Source organism: Microcaecilia unicolor, chromosome 8 (assembly GCF_901765095.1).
Source record: "Microcaecilia unicolor chromosome 8, aMicUni1.1, whole genome shotgun sequence".
NCBI classification, from domain to species: Eukaryota; Metazoa; Chordata; class Amphibia; order Gymnophiona; family Siphonopidae; genus Microcaecilia; species Microcaecilia unicolor.
The window spans coordinates 23,619,779-23,640,094 of NC_044038.1; positions in this window are offsets into that span (position 1 = coordinate 23,619,779).

Genomic DNA, 20,316 nt, shown 5'->3' on the forward strand with positions numbered 1-20,316 from the left:
GCACGTACGTGCAGGACATCAGACTCGCAGAAGCCTGCGCGGCTGATCTACAAGGGCAGGATTCTACACGGAATGTTGCTAGTGGAGGAGTGGCCTAGTGGTTAGAGCAGTGGAACATGGAATGTTGCTACTATTTGAGATTCTGGAATGTTGCTACTATTGGAGATTCTACATGGAATGTTGCTAGTGGAGGAGTGGCCTAGTGGTTAGAGCACCAGTCTTGCAATCCAGAGATGGCTGGTTCAAATCTCACTCCTGCACCTTGTGATCTTGGGCAAGTCACTTAACCCTCCATTGGTAATAATCTTACCGCATGGCCATGTGTTTTTTAGGGGCCTTTTACCCACTGCAGTAAAAAGGGCCCTGGCGTGCAGCAAAACAGCCCCCGCTGCTACCGCTGGGCCCTTTATACTGCAGCTTGGTAAAAGGACCCCTTAACTGCCTGATCCCCCTGTTTACAAAGCCGTGCGGCAATGCTGACACAGCCAATTGAAAGTGAATGGGCTGTTGGCCTTACCGCACCGGCAGTCACCAGCACAGCTTTATAAACAGGGGCCCAAGTTAAGTGAACATATCAGATCCCAGAAAAGTCAGTCCTGTTTTTATGCAGTGTCACTTAGGCAGTTAAGTGCTGAATATTGCACTTGACCACATAAGAGACAGTCGAACGCATAAACCCAGATATTGGTCTGATATTGAATATCTGGGTACAATGCCGGCAGAGGTTAAAAAAAACTGTTCACTGGCACTGGCTGAATACTGACCCCGTAACTTGGGATCTTGCCAGGTATTTGTGACCTGGATTGGCCACTGTTAGAAACAGGATGCTGGGCTTGATGGACCTTTGGTCTGTTCCAGTTTGGCAATACTTATGTACTTGACTTTACTGTAAGTCCCTTTTCTGGCATATGCTTCCGTGAAAGCGCAGTTTGGTAATTTCATGCAGAATGTTAACAAACAATTGCTTCATAGATTGTTAATAAAAGAGAATGTGAGAACAGTTCAAAGTCTAATTCAAACCAGCCTCCACCCTCCCATTTGCTTGCGAATCTGAAGCAAATCAAGAGCAGATCTGAAAAATCCAAACCAGATCTCTTAAACGCCAAAACCACACAATCCCCAAAGTGAATCTTTTGATTGGAAAAAAAAAAAGCAATTTTGCATTCAGGAAATGCACATTTTCTTTAACAATAAATAAATAAATAAATAACCCCAAACTTAAAAATTGTACAGATATAAGCCCTCACATATAAAACTGCGTTAAGGGGCCCTTTTGCTAAGATGTGCTAAGCCCTAATGCAGACAGGCACGGGGAAGCCACAGCTTGCCCTGGTATTGGTAGCATGGAATGTTGCTACTATTTGAGATTCTGGATGGAATCTTTGCTACTCTTTGGGGTTCTACATGGAATGTTGCTACTATTTGGGATTCTGAATGGAATCTTTGCTACTCTTTGGGGTTCTACATGGAATGATGCTACTATTTGAGATTCTGAATGGAATCTTGCTACTCTTTGGGGTTCTACATGGAATGTTGCTACTATTTGGCATTCTGAATGGAATTTTGCTACTCTTTGGGGTTCTACATGGAATGTTGCTATTATTTGGGATTCTGAATGGAATCTTTGCTACTCTTTGGGGTTCTACATGGAATGTTGCTACTATTTGGCATTCTGAATGGTATCTTGCTACTCTTTGGGGTTCTATGTGGAATGTTGCTACTTGTCTGCCAGGTTCTTGTGATCTGGATTGACCACTGTTGGAAGCAGGATACTGAGCTAGATGGACAATTGGTCTGAACCAGTATGGCTATTCTTATGTTCTTTTGTTAGGTGAGGCTAAAGTTCCCAGATTGCCAGAAGACAAGCCTAGAGCTGTAGGCAGAGAGCCTTTGAACAGGAAAAGGTTCCGGGATGCCCATCGTTGCCATGCAGGCAAGAATTGTAAGAGGCTGAGCTCAGTGGGGCTGTTTCTTTCAGAGAAGTCATTCAAGAAGTTTATGCGTTAAAGTTCCACCATCCTCTTCTAGGTCTGTTTCTAGAGTATCCCTGTCATTCCCTCTGTAAAGTGGAGGCGATCAGGGGCACTTTGCAGGGTCAGCTATCTCTACAAGCTGTGATTTCCGTTCCTCAGGAAGAGCAAGGCTTGGAAGTTACTCCGTTTATTTAGTAGTTTCCAAGAAAGAGGAAACTTTCCAACCTATTTTAGATCCCAAAAGAGTCAACAGGGCCTTAAAGCAACTTGCAGTAATTTTCCCTTTTGCATGTGATAACCAGAGTCGTAGCCAGACAACAGATTTTGGGTGGGCCTGGGCAAGAAGTGGGTGGGCACCAAGTGTTCTCCCTCCCCCACCACCATGAAAAAAATATCTCAGTCGGTGGCAAAACACTTCTTTCCACCTTGGCCGTCTGCAGCAGGCATACGCTGAAAACTGAGCATGCGCAGGTGCCAGTATCATGGAGAGTAGCGTTTTCATTACCATCAGGGGGAAGTCTTCAGCTGGCGGAGCTTGGGATCCCCACCAGCTACTGCTAAACATGTGCTACTGATGGGTGGACCTGAGCCCTAAATGGGTGGGCCCCGGCCCACCCAGGCCCACCTGTGGCTACGCCACTGGTGCTAACCATGCTGTATTTATTTTATTTTATTATGTATTTTTTTCAGGGGGCGTGTCAGGTGTGAAGAATGGGCACTATTCAGCTAGCATGCTTACATTAGCACCTGCTAGCAGGATAATGCAGGGTTAACATGGGAGCACTTAACGCCTCCTAAATACGAGGTGGTACATGCACCTGCATTAATTATTAGCAATTGCTGTGCGCTAATGACAACATTAGTGCACGACCTACAAAAAAAATGCTCTATTTATATCATAGGTTCCCCTTCCTTCCCACCTGCCTCACCAGTTTATAGGCCAGGGTTCCATATAGAGTCAAATGCTTTTTTTTTATAAATCAATAAAACATGAAAATATTCTCATTTGGTCTAAAGAAGGAACTCATGAATTTTGAAAAACTCATACTTTGTACCATCTTTGGCAAATTCTTCTTTTGCATCAATAAAAAGTATTTCAACCGCCAAAGAATGACTCCATGTGGAGCAAAAAAAAAATCTCCAGGTCTCCTCTAGATGGCGCAAACTGACTAGGAATGTGTTACGCATGCTGGTTGGATGTGATAATACAGGAAAGACAGCCAGAGGTTTATTGTCTGCAGAAGAGGTGCAGAGAATCCAAGACAGGTTCACAGGGATGAAGGGTGGCGCAACAATTTTACATGCGCTATGAAAGTAATACGTTTACTGATATATAACGAGAAAGAAAGAAAACAGGACAAAAGAAGATAATTTACAAAGTAATAGGAAAATCAGTAATATAAAGTTATGGAGAATGAGGTCAAAAACAAGAACAATTCTCAGGTTCTGGTGGATTTTATTGACGTAACATTATCTATTTATTTATTTATTTATAACCCTTTATATACCCTCTTCTTGGCAAAGCCATTCAAGCTGGTTTACGATCAATAAAACATAAGCAATGCCAAATGCACATTGAACAAACTTTAAACACACATAAAAATAGATCCAAATAAAATCTCTTCTTTCATGTTCTCTAGGGAACAGAAGGGATTTCAAAGCCTTTCTAAGGACGGAAATGGCTGGCATATTTTTCACCTCTCCTGGCAATTGATTCCATTCTTCCACAACCATTTACCTTTTTCCTCCATCTTTTGTTGCAAAAAAAATCAGATTTGTCTGGAAGTGACAATAACTTTTTTGTGCAGAATATACACCTGAATAAGCAGACAAAGTAATAGAGGAACCTGATGCTTTAGGATCTTAAAGGTTAATAAGATCTTGAAGATACTGCATTCACATCTTGGTAGCTAATGTAATTGAAAAAACATGCCTAGTGGTTAGGGTGGTGGACTTTGGTCCTGAGGAACTGAGTTCGATTCCCACTTCAGGCACAGGCAGCTCCTTGTGACTTTGGGCAAGTCACTTAACCCTCCATTGGCCCATGTAAGCCGCATTGAGCCTGCCATGAGTGGGAAAGCGCAGGGTACAAATGCAACAAAAATAAAATAGATACTATTAGAGATTCTACATGGAATGTTGCTATTCCACTAACAACATTCTATGTAGAAGGCTGCGCAGGCTTCTGTTTCTGTGAGTCTGACGTCCTGCAGGTACGTGCAGGACGTCAGACTCGCAGAAGCCTGCGCGGCCACATTGGTGATCTGCAAGGGCCGACTTCTACATTCCATGTAGAATCTCAAATAGTAGCAACAGTGGAGGCGTGGCCTAGTGGTTAGGGTGGTGGACTTGGGTCCTGGGGAACTGAGGAACTAAGTTCGATTCCCACTTCAGGCACAGGCAGCTCCTTGTGACTCTAGGCAAGTCACTTAACCCTCCATTGCCCCATGTAAGCCACATTGAGCCTGCCATGAGTGGGAAAGCACGGGGTACAAATGTAACAAAAAAAAAACTGGGAGGTCCTGGCTCGCCTCTTACTTTTTGTCAAAAATCTCACCTCAGTATTCTGTGCTACCTGAAGTTTCCTCAATAATTTTCCCAATAAACCCACATATAAAGTATTGCAATAATCAAATGTGCAGATAATAAATGACTAACATTTTTTTTTGGGGGGGGGGGGGGTTGGCTACTGTACACTGAGCAGAAGACTTCAGTACACTGTATACGACTGAGGGGAGACATGATAGAGGTATATAAAATAATGAGTGGAGTGGAACAGGTGGATGTGAAGCGTCTGTTCACGCTTTCCAAAAATACTAGGACTAGGGGGCATGTGATGAAACTACAGTGCAGTAAATTTAAAACAAATAGGAGAAAGGTTTTCTTCACCCAACACATAATTAAACTCTGGAATTCATTGCCGGAGAACGTAGTGAAGGCGGTTAGCTTGGCAGAGTTTAAAAAGGGGTTGGACGGTTTCCTAAAGGACAAGTCCATAGACCGCTACTAAATGGACTTAAGGAAAATCTACAATTTCGGGAATAACTTGTATAAAATGTTTGTACGTCTGGGAAGCTCATCAGGTGCCCTTGGCCTGGATTGGCCGCTGTCGTGGACAGGATGCTGGGCTCGATGGACCTTTGGTCTTTTCCCAGTGTGGCATTACTTATGATGACACCTAGATTTTTTCCCTGGGTGGTGATTCCTAGTATGAAACCTACCATCGTGTAGCTATAATTTGGATTATTCTTCCCAACATGCATCATTTTGCACTTGTCCACATTAAGGGCTAGGTTTACTGAGCGGCGCTATGGGTGTGTTAACATTTTTAACATGCGTAAATGGTTTACGCATGTTAAACACTAACACGCCCATAGAAATGTATAGGCATGTTAGCGTTTAATGCGCCTTAAATTTACAGGTGCGTTAAAAATGCTAATGCACCTTAGTAAACATACCCCTTAATTTCATCTGATATTTGGATGCCCTGTCTTCCTGTCTCATAAGGACCTCCTGCAATTTCTTACAGTCTGCTGCCTGCAATTTAGCAACTTTCAATAACTGTATCGTCACATTACAATCATCCAATTGTCCCAAACAAATCTGCAGTTAAGACCTTATTGTCCTGATACGTTGCATCTTACAATAAACCTGTCTTATAACATTAGAAACTTGACGATTCCCAATTCCATCATCTTCCAGAATAACACCGGCATCTTCAAAAAACGTATACTGTTTTGGCCTTTCCCTACATCTAGGCCATAATGTGTCAAACATACAAAAATTTATTTTAAACCACAGATATTAATAGATAAAAAGTGTGTCTAGATTTTCAGAAAGCTTTGAAGATGTGCCTTATGACAGACTCCTGAATAAATTAAAAAGCTGTGAAATAGGAGGCAATGATCTGTTGTAACCTGGGAGCTGGTTAAAAGATAGAAAACAGAATAGGGTTAAATGGACAATTCTCTTGATTGAGAAGGTGAGTAGTGGAGTGCCTCAGGGATTGGTACTGGGACCGGTGCTATTTTCCATATTCATAAATGACCTGGAAATGGGGAATGATGAGTGAAGTGATCAAATTTGCAGATGACAAGAACATAAAAACATAAGGGCAGCCATACTGGGTCAGACCAATGGTCCATCTAGCCCGTTATTCTGTTTTCCAAACAGAGGCCAAGCCAGGTCACAAGTACCTGGCAGAAATACAAATTGTGGCAACGCTCCATACTACAAATCCCAGGGCAAGCAGTTGCTTCCCATGTCTGTCTCAATAGCAGATTATGGACTTTTCCTCCAGGGATTTGTCCAAACCTTTTTTAAACCCAGTCACACTAACCGCTGTTACCACATCCTCCGGCAAAGAGTTCCAGAGCTTAGCTATTCTTTGAGTGGAAAAAATATTTCCTCCTATTTGTTTTAAAAGTATTTCCATGTAACTTCCTCAAGTGTCCCCTAATCGTTGCACTTTTGGAATGAATAAAAAAATCGATTTACTTCTACTCGTTCTACACCACTCAGGATTTTGTAGACCTCAATCTTATCTCCCCTCATCCGCCTCTTTTCCAAGCTGGAGAGCCCTAACCTCTTTAGCCTTTCCTCATACAAGAGGAGTTCCGTGGGTTTTATCATTTTGTTCGCTCTTCTTTGAACCTTTTCTCAGTGGCATTCCTGAGGGGGGGGGGGCGGTGGGTGTGGTCCGCCCCGGGTGCACGCCGCTGGGGGGGTGCCGCGCGCACCTGTCCTCCGTTCGTTCCATGCTTCTTCTCTGCCCCGGAACAGGTTACTTCCTGTTCCGGGGCAGAGAAGAAGCATGGAACGAACGAATGACACGCGTGCGCGACACTCCCCCAGCGGCGTGCACCCGGAGGGGTTCTTTCACGGGGGTGTCCTTTCAATATGGGGGGGTCGCGCTGCGTCCGGGGGGGGTGCTGCACCCGGGGGGCAGGACGCATCGGCGATCCGCCCCAGGTGTCAGCCCCCCTAGGAACGCCACTGTCTTTTCTAATTCCGTTATATCTGTTTTGAATTTATTTATAAATTGCTTTCCTCTAATCTCCCCTCCTTTACCTTCCTACCTTTCCCTCCTCTGTTACATGTATATTGATACTCTTTGATTTGACTATTTGATTACTAGCTGTTCAGCCCGTAAAAACGGGCTAGTATAGGAAAGGGGGGTTGAAAGGCCCCCCACCCCGCCGCCGAGTTCGTCGCTGCCACTCCCCCTCCGAGTTTGCCCTTCCCCACCGGAGCCATCGCCACCCACCTTCCACCCGGTCGGGCCCTCGCTCCGCTATTGAAACAGCGAGGGCACGCAGCACACAGCTCTACTGCTGAGCTGCCGTGGCCTTCCTTCTTCTTCTCTGCCTGTGTCCCGCCCTCGTGTGACGTAACGTCGTTGAGGACGGGACACAGGCAGAGAAGAAGAAGGAAGGCCGACAGCAGCTCAGCAGTAGAGCTGTGTGCTGCGTGCCCTCGCTGTTTCAATAGCAGAGCGAGGGCCCGACCGGGTGGAAGGTGGATGGCGGCGGCGGCTCCGGGTGGGGGGAGCGTTAGCGACGGTGGTGTCCCTCGCAAATGCGCAGTAGAGACCCTCTCTGTTCCGCCCCCGTCATCACGTATTGGCGCGGGGGCGGGGCAGAGAGGGTCTCTACTGCGCATTTGCGAGTGAGTACGACACTCACCATTTATATATATTGATTCCTTGTACTTTGCATCTTTTAGCTCTGTATCATTATAAATTAATAGAAAATTTCAAGGGAAAAAAAAAGACTGATGTGGGATTGTAAATGAAATAAATTTAGCTCACTCACAGCAGAGAGCCTGTACTGGAATCAGTGGCGTAGCCAAGGGTGGGCCTGGGTGGGCCCAGGTCCACCCAGTAGCAGCACACCTATGATGTGGCTGTCAGGGCTCCCCAAGCCCCACCAGCCAAAAACTCACAACTGTCCCTCCTGCATACTTTGCAAATAGCAGATCTTCGCCTGCAGCGAGCAGTGACTGATACATACTATTCACACCAGCCCCCCACAGCCTTCCCTCTGATGTATTCCCACCCATGCAGAAACAGGAAGTTGCATCAGAGGGAAGGCTGTGAGGCCAACATGAGCAGAGTGTATTAGTTGCTGCTCGCTGCCGGTGAAATCTGCTATTTAAAAGGTATGCAGGGGAGGGGGGATGTTTGAAAGACCATATGGCATGCAGGCGAGAGAGGGAGAGACCAAATCACTTGTGGGACAGGGCGGAGTTCTGCCCACCCATCTTGGGCCCAGGCCCACCCAAAATTGGGTGTCTGGCTACGCCCCTGACTGGAATGCTGTGAAAGTTAAGCTTGTGAGCAAGAGCTGAGGCAGGGTGTGTGTGTGTAATGACTGAGGCCTGGTTCCTTTAGAACAGGGATACAGTTAAAGAAGAGGGGACTGCCAGGGAATAATTAATTATTTTTTATTTGTCTATAGTTAATTGGCCACAGTGAAATCCCTGACCCAGAGTAAGGAATATTTGGTAAAATAGTCAAGGGAGATAGGGTATTTTTCCTATTCAGTTTTATTAAGGACAGGAAACAAGCCGGAAAGACAAACTTTGAACCGAGTCCAGAGGATTGAGTGCAGAAGACTTATTTATTTGTAGCATTTGTATCCCACATTTTCCAACCTATTTGCAGGCTCAATGTGGCTTACATTATGCTGTGATGGCGATCGCCATTTCCGGGTACAGAATTACAAAATTACAAATGGTATTGCATTAAGGTGCATACATACATGGTACAGAGGAATACATTATGGTATTTCATAGAGGTATCTGAGTGATAAAGTGAGTTGTAACATAAGTTAGGTCATCGCCTATAAAGATATCGTTTTCAACTTAGGTAATAAAATGGTAGTGCGAGTTGTGTAGCTTTCGTTAATAGCAATGAGGTCAAACAGTCAAGCGACAAGAGTTCGGTTTTGTCTAGTTCGTGTAAAATCTAATTATTTTGTATCTAGGATGGATCGACAAACTTCGAGCCCCCACGCACGCAAGCAAGCTTTGAAGAAATGGACGCAGATAAGTGACTATAACGTCATCTGCACACCTAAAAAAAACTATACCTATGATCAGAACTCTGATAGTATTGAAAGAATAAGTATGTACTTACCTGACCTGGTTAAAGATCTTGGAAGTTAATTACCTGAAAGATTTAAGAGTAACCACAAAGAATGAATTCTTTTGAAAAAGGAGAAAAAGAATAATTAAAACTTGACAACTTAAAAAAGGTCAAACGTTTAGAAAATAGACACTTATCTGATTTACATCCGTGTTTCTGAGTAAGTGGTGTTGAAGAGTCAGATTGTCTTGAAGAGAGAATTGTTTGGTTCTGTTAGTTTAAAAAAAGAAAACTTGGCTTGTTATGAGAAAGCATTCTATTGCACTTCAGCTATAGCACTTTACACTGCATTTTATATAGTTATCTAACTAACTAACTAACTAACTAACTAACTAATAAACATTTCTAAAGCGCTACTAGGGTTACGCAGCGCTGTACAATTCAAACATAGAAGGACAGTCCCTGCTCAAAGAGCTTACAATCTAAAAGACAAGAGAACTGATTGGTGCAATAAAGCTATTTACTGAAACTTTGTGCTTTGCATATTAATTGAAGCTGTAAAGGGTCCAGGGAAAATTGTTCACCACATTAAACATTTTTTTTTTCTGTGTCACCCCTCAGTGGTTGGATAAACAGGGAACCAACCTTGACTTGAAAAATTATTTTCATAGTAATTACATCTTACCGCCACTGGGGGCGCTACAATAATTCAAGTCATGCTGCAGCTCACTTTAAAACATCCTGCAGATGGCAGTGAATACCTTTCTTACTAAAGAAATGTAAGCTTATAACATTCAATTGTCCCACTACTGATGTGAAAACAAGACCTGGACGTTATCCATGAATCACATACTACTATTATTATTATTATTAGACACCCAGAAAATATTTGCAGTGGCTTCAGCACCTGAGAACAATCGGCGAAACAACTATCTTTCGCAAATCTCTTAAGACATATCTCTTCAGCAAGGCATACAATGAGAACTAATAGCCACAATAATCCACCCGACAATCCAGTCAATTAAGATAACTCATCTACTATAACCACCTAAATCACTCCCCTCCTTCTTCTACCCTAATTTAACCTCTACACAACATTAAATGTATATGTCACCTTGCAATGACAATGTTAACAAAACTACGTAAGCCACATTGAGCCTGCAAATGGGTGGGCTAATGTGGGATACAAATGCAATAAAATAAAAATAAACCGTTTTGAATGTAGTTGGAAAAACCACAGAAAGGCGGTATATAAGTCCCATTCCCCCCTTCCCTTCCGCCTCAATTGTCCCCATTTCCCCCCTCTTTATTCTCACCTCTGGAAAGTCTGAAACCTACCTGGAGCGACAGCAGACTCTGAAATGTAACCATGAAAGACAAAGGAGAAACTGCCTCCTAGTTCCAGCTACCTTCTCCTTTGATCACATTTCCTGCGCTAGTGTGTCACATGCAGGGAGATCCTCAGGTGAATGGTAAGGAGCCTTCATTCTGTTTTTTGCAGCTGTCCTTTAAATAACAGGCACCAATGATATAGCGAGGATTGAATAGCTACCTGCCAAGAAATTGGGATGGCCCCCCCATACACATGATATGTACCCCATTCCTCCCTAGACATATGCTGCCAGATTCTATATAGCGCACCTAGGGCCCCCTTTTACCAAGCTGCGGGAAAAGGGGGCCGGCGCTAGCATCGGCGCATGTTGTACACACATGCTGAGGACCCTTTTACCACAGCTGGTAAAAGGGAAGTCTCACTTTCCTACAGGAAATGGCCATGTGGCAAGTAAAACACTTGCCGTGTGGCCATTTCATGGGGGGACCCTTATCGCCACCTACTGAGGTGGCGGTAAGGGCTCCTGTGTTAACCCGGCGGTAACCGAGCAGCTCGCGCCACTGCCTGATTACCACCAGGTACACGTTTAAATGTGAGCAAGTGCAAAGTGATGCTTGTGAGGAAGAGGAACCCGAATTATAGCTACATCATGCAAGGTTCCACGTTAGAAGTCACGGACCAAGAAAGGGATCTAGGTGTCGTCGTTGATGATACGTTGAAACCTTCTGCTCAGTGTGCTGCTGCGGCTAAGAAAGCAAATAGAATGTTACGTATTATTAGGAAAGGAATGGAAAACAAAAATGAGGATGTTATAATGCCTTTGTATTGCGACCGCACCTCGAATATTGTGTTCAATTCTGGTTGCCGCATCTCAAAAAAGATATAGTGAAATTAGAAAAGGTGCAGAGAAGGGCAACGAAAATGATAAAGAGGATGGGACGACTTCCCTATGAGGAAAAGCTAAAGCGGCTAGGGCTCTTCAGCTTGGAGAAAAGGCGGCTGAGGGGAGATATGATAGAGGTCTATAAAATAATGAGTGGAGTTGAACAGGTAGATGAGAAGCGTCTGTTCACGCTTTCCAAAAATACTAGGACTAGAGGGCATGCGATGAAGCTACAATGTAGTAAATTTAAAACGAATCAGAGAAAATGTTTCTTTATTCAACGTGTAATTAAACTCTGGAATTCGTTGCCAGAGAATGTGGTAAAGGCGGTTAGCTTAGCGGAGTTTTAAAAAGGTTTGGACGGCTTCCTAAAGTAAAAGTCCATAGACCGTTATTAAATGGACTTGGGGAAAATTCACTATTTCTGGGATAAGCAGTATAAAATGTTTTGTACTTTTTTGGGATCTTGCCAGGTATTTGTGACCTGGATTGGCCACTGTTGGAAACAGGATACTGAGCTTGATGGACCTTTGGTCTTTCCCAGTATGGCAATACTTATGTACTTATGTACTCCGGCGCTACAAAAATAAATACATTTTTATAGCACCGGAAATGACGGCGCACTAGGGGTGGGAAGTACCACCAGGCTGCTGCGGTAGCCCGTCGGTACTTCCTGTACAGCAAGCATTAAGCTCTCGTTGGGCTTACTGCCACTTAGTAAAAGGAGCACCTGGCTTTCTGTGCCTTATACAGAATTATTATTATTATTAATATTTGTATAGTGCTACCAGACGCACGCAGCGCTGAACACCTGACACAGAGAGACAGTCCCTGCTCGATAGAGCTTACAATCTAAAAATACAGACAGATAAGACAATTAAGGGCGAGGAAAGTACTGGGTGAGAAGGAACAAGGATAGGGGAATTGAGTAGTGGTTAGAAGCCAAAAGCAGTGGTGAAAAAGTGGGTTTTCAGCATAGATTTGAAAACAGGTAGAGATGGAGCTAGGCGTACAGGCTCAGGAAGTCCATTCCAGGCAGAAGGTGATGTGAGGGAAAAGGAACAAAGCCTGGAATTAGCAGTGGAGGAGAAGGGGGACAACAAGAGAGATTTGTCCAGCGAGTGGCATTTACGGGAAGGAATGTAGGGAGAGAGGAGAGGTAATGGGGGGCTGCAGAATGGATGCATTTAAAGGTCAGTAAGAGAAGTTTGAACTGTACGCGGAAGCGGACAGGGAGCCAGTGAAGTGACTTGAGGAGTGGGCTAGTGTGGGTAAAACGATCTGGCCCATCATTCCCCCAAATGCAGCACTTTCCCAGTTCACACATTGTGAATAGAGACTCACTGCTCATACACTTCCCCACCCAAGATTTTGATTACCAAATTATCAATCATGACCCTCCTCCCCAACCGAAGACACGTAACTGAACATCATACTCTTAAATATAAATCTTAAATGAATATTGGTTTTGGTGTTAACTCAGTAACAGCAACGCAGTTTCCCTCCTCTGCCATGCTCATAATAAACAAATGCAAAACCCTACATGAAGTGCATTCGGGCTATAGCAACCCTGCTCTACTTTAACAGCGTTAAGATCTGGACTCCAATAGCACCAGCCTAACTTATGAAAGGCAGTACAGCAAAAAAGGATATAAGAACATAAGCCTCGCCATACTAGGAGAGACCAAAGGTCCATCAAACACAGCATCCTGTTTCCAACAGTGGCCAATTCAAGTCACAAGTACCTGGCAATATACCAAAAGAGTAAAACAGATTTTATGCTACTTATTCTAGAAAAAAAAGTAGTGGATTTTCCCATCTTAATAATGGATGTTGGGCCTTAGGACAGCAATACACCTTCCACTGGGAAAACAAAACAAGCAAGATTTCCGGATCCCTACACCTTCCTCCTTCTTGGAGGACTCAGCCCCACTCAGCAGCTCTGGAATCCTCCAGTGGCGTAGGAAGAGGGGGCGGTGGAGCGGTCCGCCCCGGGTGCACGTCGCTTGGTGGGTGTCGGCTCCGCTGGTTCCCTGCTCTCTCTGCCCCGGAACAGGTTACTTCCTGTTCCGGGGCAAAGAGAGCAGGAAACCAGCGGAGCCGACACAGCTCCCAGCGACGTGCACTCGGGGCGGAGCGGCCCTCCCACCCGTCCCCTTTCCTCCCACCCATCCCCTTTCCTAAGCCAGTGGTAAGAATGCACTCCGGGGGGGGGGGGGGGCGCGCCGAGGGGGGTGCGCCGTGCTGCACCCGTGGGGGGGGGTGCACAGTGGCGACCCGCCCCGGGTGTCAGCCGCCCTCGCTACAGCACTGGAAACCTTCCCAGCCCCTTTCCTTCTCTTAGAAGGACTTAAAGTCAATTACAGCTGTCTGTCTGTCTTGATTTAGATTGTAAGCTCTTTTGAGCAGGGACTGTCTTTTCTTCATGTTAAATTGTGAAGCGCTGCGTACGACTGGTAGCGCTGTAGAAATGATTTATAGTAGTAGTAGTAGTACAGTTGGCACAATATTTAAACTCTGCTTTTGGCATTTCTTTTAAATGCCAGTTGCAGCATTTAAACTTATACTCGGATATGATTTTCAGAGTATGGTGCTGACAGTTGCACCGTTATGGGGTTAATATTCAAAAGGGTTTAACTGGGCAGGACAAGCACCTGCACGGATGCCAGCATCTGCTATTCAGTGGCACTGAACCAGTTCCCTGATTCTGAAAAGAATTTCCAAAAATTACGTGTGCAAATTTAGGTGCCTTCCCAATTTGCATGCAATTATTGGCACTAAATAAATTTAATTGGGTGTTACTTAGGGTTACCATTTTTTGTCCCCCCCAAAAGGAGGACACATGCCCTGCCCCACCACACACCCCACCACCCCCTTTCACACCCTTGCTCTGTCCCCCTGTCACACCCTCACTCCGCCCCATCAAGTTTTCCCCTCCCCCCTATCACATACCCCGTCGCCCCCCCCTCCCCGTCACCCCCTCCCCTTACCTTACTACTGCCCTGGTGCTCCAGTGACCTCTTCGGGGCAGGAAAGAGCCCCCTCTTTCCTGCCCGGAGCACTGCCCTGCATCCTTCCTGTTGTTGATCCTCGGCACCGATTCAAAATGGCCGCTGAGAGTTGAAGTCTCGCGGGGTCACTTCAACTCTTGGCGGCCATTTTGAATTGGCGCCGAGATCAGCAACAGGAAGGATACATACAGGGCAGCACTCCGGATAGGAAAGAGGGGGCTCTTTCCTGCCCCGAAGGCGGAAGAGGTCACTAGACCACCAGGGCAGTAGTAAGTAAAGGGAGGGGAGGCTAGCAATCTGCCCGTTTGTCCGGATTTCTGGACAAACAGGCAGGCTGGTGGGTGGGCCATCCAGGACGGCCCACCCACCAGCCTGCCCTTTTATCCAGAAATCCGGACAAATGGGCAGATTGGCAAAACCCGCCTGGTTGCCTGGACATGCCCTCAAAAAGAGGACATGTCCGGGTAAATCTGGACATATGGTAACCCTAGTGTTACCCACGTAAAGTTAGGCATGAACTTTACGCACAGCTTGAAAAAGGGGGCACGGAAAGAAGACGGTCATGGGTGTTTCAGGGCAGAACAGGGGCGAGGCTTTGAGTTATGCATATAATTACAGAATAACGGCGCTCCACGCATAAATGTAGCCACAGTTTTTGTTGGTGCAAATGGTTGCGCCGACATTTACACATGACCATAATGCTTAAGCATTATTCTAAAAATCGTGTCGAACGTTAGGGGTGGCTTAGAGAATAACACTTAAGTGGGTTTTTCGGCACCAATTTTTTTTACTGAATCTACCACTAACTGTCCTTCCCCTAACCAGTTAGATTACAGGAGGAGGGCCAGGGTGGAGTTAGGGTGAAGCAGCAACTTAGCTGGTTAGTGATAATTTTCAGTCCAATCGGGGGGGGGGGGGGGGGGGGGGGGGGGGGGAGGGGTAATGGAGTAGAGCATCCTGCAGCATGGTGGGACTGTTTCAACCATCCAATTTTTCTGGGAACAGCATGATAAACAACTTATAATCTAGTCAATGTTTGGTTGAAAACTATAACAATAAAGTAGAGGTAAAGAACAGGCTCATGGTGGGAGGCAGGGATAGTGCTGGGCAGACTTATACGGTCTGTGCCAGAGCCGGTGGTGGGAGGCGGGGCTGGTGGTTGGGAGGTGAGGATAGTGCTGGGTAGACTTATACGGTCTGTGCCAGAGCCGGTGGTGGGAGGCGGGGCTGGTGGTTGGGAGGCGGGGATAGTGCTGGGCAGACTTATACGGTCTGTGCCAGAGCCGGTGGTGGGAGGCGGGGCTGGTGGTTGGGAGGTGAGGATAGTGCTGGGTAGACTTATACGGTCTGTGCCAGAGCCGGTGGTGGGAGGCGGGGCTGGTGGTTGGGAGGTGAGGATAGTGCTGGGTAGACTTATACGGTCTGTGCCAGAGCCGGTGGTGGGAGGCGAGGCTGGTGGTTGGGAGGCGGGGATAGTGCTGGGCAGACTTATACGGTCTGTGCCCTGAAGAGCACAGGTACAAATCAAAGTAGGGTATACACAAAAAGTAGCACATAGGAGTTATCTTGTTGGGCAGACTGGATGGACCGTGCAGGTCTTTTTCTGCCGTCATCTACTATGTTACTATCTGCTATCCAGGAAGAAAAGGAGCAGATAGAAAGGGAAACAGCTTGGACCTCTGATTACAATTTAAAAAACTAACAGTGCTAGATGGTGATCGGTGTCCATCTTTATCTTCAGCCTCAGATGATATAGATTTCATCCCTGTTTTTATTTCTCGGTGATGTAATACACCGAAAGGAATCTTACTATCCTTTACAATGGAACAGAGCCCCTTCTGAAGGCGTGCTACGGTAGGTTAGTAAAATATTCATTGTGAATTAAAGATTTGCCTTAAACTACAGCGGTTGTGTGTTCACCCTTTCAAAAATTCATATCTTCTTTAGAGATGTGTACCCTAGTCAATTATAAATGAATGAGCGAGGAGACAGAAAGCCCTGCTTATGCATTTTTAAAGCATAGTCTTCCATTTCTGGCAAAGCTTCTTAGCCCCGCTGGACGCTTTCCCTAGGTGATTCAAGTGTAGTACAGTGCACATCAAAGATGACACTCAGTCTAGTGACAGCAGAGCTTTCTTCCTGCTTCTAAAATGGGGCTGCTGTTACCAGCTCTGAAACAAAGGTCATGGAAAAGGCAACATTGAATCCGATTGAAGATCATCTCGACGTCAAAGCTATTCAAAGCACGAAAGAATAACTTTTGCTCAGAATATAATGAGGGCTCTACAGTTTTATTACCGGTAAAAGTCATTTTAATCTTTACCTAAGAAGTGGATGGCCCATAATATGTCCACAGCCTATTGTCACCCTCGTGAGTTCTTGGACCAAGTAGAGCACTGCCGAGTCCAATGAAGCGAACCCGGGTTTTGCTTGGTGGCCGGGCAACCCCAAGGTTCACTTGCAGTGACCACTGTTCCCTGGAGGTTGAGCCCCCAGGTGCAGGCGGCCGGCAGGACTTACGCGGAGAGACGAGAGAAAAGGGTGCCAAGGGAATCGGCCGGGAGGTCAGCAGAAAGAGAGAGTAGTCCAGGTACGGGCGATGTCGAACAGGTAGGTAGCAGGCAAGAGAGTAATCCAGGAACAGGCGATGTCAAACAGGCAGGCAGCAGGCAAGAGAGAGATCCATGTACAAGCGATGTCGAACAGGCAGGTAGCAGGCAAGAGAGTAATCCAGGTACAGGTAATGTCAAACAGGCAGGCAGCAGGCAAGAGAGTAGTCCAGGTACAGGCGAAGTCACACCAGCAGGCAGCAGGCAAGAGAGTAATCCAGGAACAGGCAATGTCAAACAGGCAGGCAGCAGGCAAGAGAGAGAGATCCAGGTACAGGCGAAGTCACACAGGCAGGCAGCAGGCAAGAGAGTAATCTAGGTACAGGCAATGTCAAACAGGCAAGCAGCAGGCAAGAGAGTAATCCAAGTACAAGCAAGAGTCTAGAAACCAGAAGACAAAGGGAAAAATAGCAACACACCGAATAGAACACTTATCTAGGGAGAAGCCGAAGCACCGAAGCAGAGGGAGCGCCCCAAGGAAATAGTGCTGATGTCTGATGTCAGCAAGGATACAGTGGAGAGGAGAGCTGCCATAGGGCAGAGGAAAAAGCAGAGACTCAGCCAAATACCAATAGGAGAGGAGCATCCCAAAGAAGAGACTGCAATTGGTCAGGGCAGCACTAAAGGAGGAGTCCGCCCGCAGAGACCAATCCCCGCGGAGCATAGAGGTGGAGGCAGGCTGACGAACCCAAGCAGCCCCAACGTTCCCCATGAGGCGCGCACAAGGCAGAGGGGCAGAGCAGGAGCAAACTCAGGTGAGGTGAGAGCTTGAGTATGATAGAAAAACATGCTTGTACGTCCAATGGGCCAGGTCGCAGTTCTCATTTCAATCATACCAATCAAGAGGAGGTGAAGAGGAGAGATTAAATAAAAATCCCAAAGAGCTAGAGCAAGACAAAGGGAAACATTGGGCCTGATATTCATAGGATTTATGCTCCTAACTTTGAGAGTTATGCTTCTAAATTGGCCTGTTTGAATATTTGCTAGGGTTGCGTGTATAACTTTATACACAAAGGGGTCAATATTCAAAGAGACTTAGCCGGCAGAAGAAGCTCCTGTGGTTAAATGGCTTGTGCTTGGCTACCCACTGATATTTAGTGGCACTGAACCAGTTTGCCACGGAATATCAGCACTAACTGTTTAAGCCGAAACCGACTATTCAGTGGGCGGTTTGGGGGAGGAGTTGCCACTTAGAGGGGAATTCTATATATGGCAACTAAAGTTGTGTGTGCAGATTTGGCAGTGCAGAAAAATTGCATGCCCAATTTAATTGATTAGCAAGCCAATCGGTGCTGATAATTGGCCAATAACAGCAATTATCGGCACTAATTAGAATTTACATGCTCAACTTTCTAAGCATATTCTGTAAAGTGGTGAACGTAAATTCTAAAGCACGGATCTCAGAAGGGGTGTGGCCATGGGTGGATCGTGGGCGTTCCTAAAAATTATATACACTGTTATGGAATATTTCCAATCCATGCCTACATTAAGCGTGGCATTTACACCAGGTTTTAATTGGCCTAAATTTTACTCATTGGGTAAGGCACTATGTGTATTCTATTAACTGCTCCTAACTTTAGGCAGGGTTTATAGAACAGTGCGAAGTGTGGCTTTTCCCGCATCGTATATAGAATTCCCCCCTTCACTAGTTAAGTTAGACGGTGAAATAGGGCCGCATAAATAACACTCTATCTTAAACCTTGGAGCCGGGACCCGTTCGAACCAGCATGCCCCTCCCCCCTTCTCCCCTTTTACCCCCTCACCTTTTCCATCACCAATAACTCTCTTTACACCAAGGTGGGCTAACTATAGGCCGCAGCTTGATTTATTATTAACAATTCAACTTTAATATTATAACAGTATAGCCCCCCTCCGACCCCGAGCTACAAATGTCCAGGCATAACCTCAGCAGTCGACCCCCCCCCCCCCCCCCCCCCGCCGCTTGCCATGTTAGCAAAGCGGCATTTCCGCTTCTGGCCGCCATCCTTCGGGCTCCGCCTTCACAGCAAGTGCCCCGATCCGTGTGGACCTCCACACAATTTCCGGGTCACCCGACCCGCCTTTCAAGCCCTGGCTCAGACCCCCAGAGCCCACTCTCCGTAGCTCGGGGTTTGTTTATTTGCCGCTGCAACAACTCCGCTGCCATCCATCTGAAAGAAACAAAAAACAAGACTCCACCGCAATACGCCGCCTCACCTCCTACACCCGATGTGAGAGTGGGAGGGTGGGAAAACCACCTCCGCGGATCAGGGAACGCCCAGAGCCTCAGAGGAGCTCCTGCATTTAATTTCCCCCTTTGCCCCGCCCCCTAGCCGCCTCTCCTCCAATGGGCAGCTCCGTTGGGGTAACACGGCACCAGCGTCCTACGAATTAGCCAACCACGCTCCCCACGTTCACACTCAGGTTGCAACTCCCCCCCCCCCCCCCGCCCGCTTCCTCTTCCCGAGCCTTCTCGAATGGGCCCAGCCCTCGTTTAAAGCTCTCGGGCTGATTTTTAGCTGATTTAACTTAACTGGTTAAGGCTGGGTATCAGTACTTCATTGCAGAAGCATAACTAGGTTGAGCCATCGGGGTAGCGGCTAGACTGCCGACGGTGCCAGCGCCTATTTTTCACGTGACAGATTGCTTGAAAAATAGGCGCCGGCAGAAGTCCGTTTGGGGGAGCGGTGACTCCTCTGGTGATCCACCTTGGTACGCCTCTGCCTCATTGGTTAAGCTCCTATAATCCGCATATACCCAGATATTCAATATCGGTGGCCGGACCTGACCGGCCCATTCTGAAGCCAAATACAAATCAACTTACTCATCCAGTTTTTTCCTACATTAGCACTCAACTATGGAACGCACTACCAACAAACTTGAAAACCATATACGACCATCTACACTTCAGAAAGTCACTTAAGACCCACCTGTTTAAGAAGGCATACCCCGCAGATCCAACGTAACTACCAGAGCTCAGCGACAGAACAACGCCAAAGTTCGTAATGGCCATCACCGAACCCCACCGCCGAACGTTTCCTTTATGTGGTCCTACCAGATGAACATTACCCTATCACAACTTCACCTTTGTATTTGTACACACCGGAGCCTGCAACTGCTCTCCAGCATTATGTAAGCCACATTGAACCTGCAAAGAGGTGGGAAAATGTGGGGTACAAATGTAACAAATAAATAAATACATTTGGTGCATTATGGGACTTGTAGCGGTGATTTCAATATGCAGGATTAGGCACTACAAATCCCATGCTGCTTTGGGATGCAAGTTCAAAACCAGGACTGGTCAAGTCTCCAACCCGGAACTGAGTAATTTGGCATCTCTGAATTTGACTAAACTCCTAAATTTCCTCTCTGAGCACACCACCCGTACTCTCATCCACTCTCTCATTACCTCTCGCCTTGACTACTGCAACCTACTCCTCA